Raw genomic sequence first — 2,795 nt, 5'->3', positions numbered from 1 at the left:
AGTGCAGTGTCGCATGTGAAAAGTGGTCTCACATCGAGGGTGTAAGCAATCAATGTGCAGAGCCTGTGACAGTCTGTTGATGGCATCATCGTTAAATCCTCTTATGCTCTGACATCATCTCTGACCAGTGATCTCACAGAGATGCCAGTGACCAACAGCTGCATGTGGCCACACCAGCAGGCGCTGCACTAGTTTTACATAACACCTGTCCTAGTTCATGTGCAGAATATTCCAGTCAGGTGGTTTTACTGTGCATTTTACTGATTATCTACTCTGCCGCCGTGCTACAAATTGGATACATGTCTCCCTTTAGCTAAAGTCTGGCACTTTGTTTCCTCATGGGAACGTTAAAGCATTTTTAATGACTGTGTTGCTTTGTTACTGTGGATCTCTTGTAAGCAGTAATAGACTGCTCATTATGTATTTGGCAGGGGAGGTACCACAGCCAACGAATTTGAAACTGTGGCTTTTTACATTTTTGTTAAATTGGACAAGAACACTGGTTAATTGAAAGCAATACTGAAAAGTAGAAAGTCTTGAGTCACCCCTCATGTATTTATGTTTGGCTTCCATTGAGCCAGACTTTGAAGGTCTATCAAAGTTATTCTCTGGACTTTGGCTGCTTTTTCAATCATTTGCAGTTCTGAACCTGACCTCATCTATCTCAAAGGTGTACCTCAAGGTCGTGTCTAACCAAACCAAACTAAGAGAAAAGGCTAAGCTATGCCAGATTACACAATAACTGGACTGAAAATCAGTGACAACAGGTCAGATGGAGAGATGATGGAGAGATGATCTTTAGTCAGGAGAGAGATATGATAGCGACAACAAACTGGAGGTTTGATAATGGTTTGGGGCTGCATTTCAGCCAGTAGTGCTGGTTCTTGTTAAATTGATGGAATTTTAAATGAAAAAAGTACTGTCAGATTATAATCAACCATGCAATATCGTCTGGAAAGCATCTGAATGGCAACAGCCTTGTTTTTTTCAGCATGATAATGATCTCAAACACACTGCCAATGCAGTAAAAGCAGACCTGGATGGAAAAAACACAGTGAAACACCATCAGTCATGATTGGCCTCCCCAGAGCCCGAACCTCAACAGTACTTAAGGAGTGTGGGATCATTTCAAGGCAGCCAACATCTAAAGAAGAGCTTTGAATGTCCTTGAAGAAGCCTGGAGAAGTTTTCCTGAAGACTACTTAAAGAAATTAGAATTAGGCTGCGTAAGAGACTGAAGGCTGTGTTGAAAAATAAAGGTGGATATTGATTTTCAAGCTCATTCGAACTGTACAAACTCTGTTTTTGCATGCATACTACTTCTATGTTTGTTCACGCATGTTTCGATAAATCGCTGCACCTGTTCACATTTTCCTCGCAAAATATAAAGAAATGAGGGGTGGATCATGACTTCTAACACAAAAATGTACTTACAGACAATGTTAATATCTTCTATGTTAATGTTTTAACATCAATACCTAACATAAGTATAGTCAGCTTTTTAACAAAATCGGGTGTTTCACACCAATAGATATGAAGTCAAATATATTTACATCTGAAAACTCATTGTGATGATGCCCTAGCTGTGCCAGCACCCCTAGGGCGGCCCTCACTGGCATCTAAATAGACACATGCTGCCTGACCCACCATGCTGGCAGAATGAGAAGGGCGATCATATTACAAACTGTTATTAATAGCCACCCTCTCCCCTTTCTCATTGTAAACTAATAGCTAAAATGCTCTCACACTGTATCTGAGTCTCTCTGTGCCACTCCTCTGTTAAATCTAATTTCTCTGCTCCAATTCAAATATAGCTCACGCACAGGCCCGAGGAGTGTGCACAGAGCACGCTCATGCATCAGCCAGTCACTGTAGATATAATATATCATCTCCGTCTTCAGTCAAACATAAACTGTCATGAATTGTGATGTTTTATTGATGAGGGTTCAGGACTTATTGCACATGAGCAATCCTGTTATGTCAACACTTCCTGCAGAGAATCTCTCATATTTGTTTAAAGACTAAGGGGTTTCCTGATGTGTGCTGAAATAATCTTTGCTGATTTAAAGTCAAAGTATTCATTTTTAGTAGAGCTAACGTGTACAGTTCTTTCATTCTGGTGTTTGAACAATGAGAAAAAGCCAGACTTTTCACCTATTTGGAATGGATGGAAGTGAACCAAATATAACTGACACCCGTCGTGGAGGGTGGCTAGAAAATTGGAGAACTATTAAAGGTTATTTTTCTAAGAAACAAACAAGTGTCCCCATTTTTCTCTGTTTTTATGAAGACCACTACTCTCTGACCCTCTATGTGGACTCTGTGGACACCATGTTGTTCAGAGTTTTGTCCAATAGAGCTCTTATTTTTAGCAAGAGTGTGTCTCCTCTGCAAAACTTAATATGGGAAAGGCATCTTAGAGCTCTCCTTTCTACCCACTCTCATCATACATCTATCCATACCTTCAGCCCTCAAAGACACTGAGATGGTATCTGCAGCTCTCCAAACACCCAGCAACACTGTTGTCCCTTTTCATAGCCCTAGCTCCAAACAGGTGGCTCTACAGCCTAAACATGGCTCCTCCTATGTTGCCACCCATTTGCTATTTTCCTGAGCACTGCCCACCCTGACTGACCCCGCTACTGTCATTCCTACATTTTGGGCAGCCAATGGCTTGTGGAAGGGCAGGATCAGTATTGTGCCCCCTTTACTGCCCCACAAAATGGTACCACCCTCTTTAGCTAGTGACATCAGCAAAACCATGTGCAAATCCATTTTAAAAGGAGGGTGTTAAT

This window comes from Oreochromis aureus, linkage group 3 (assembly GCF_013358895.1).
Source record: "Oreochromis aureus strain Israel breed Guangdong linkage group 3, ZZ_aureus, whole genome shotgun sequence".
NCBI classification, from domain to species: domain Eukaryota; kingdom Metazoa; phylum Chordata; class Actinopteri; order Cichliformes; family Cichlidae; genus Oreochromis; species Oreochromis aureus.
The sequence above is the reverse complement of the archived record's forward strand: the minus strand, read 5'-3'. Positions refer to the sequence as shown.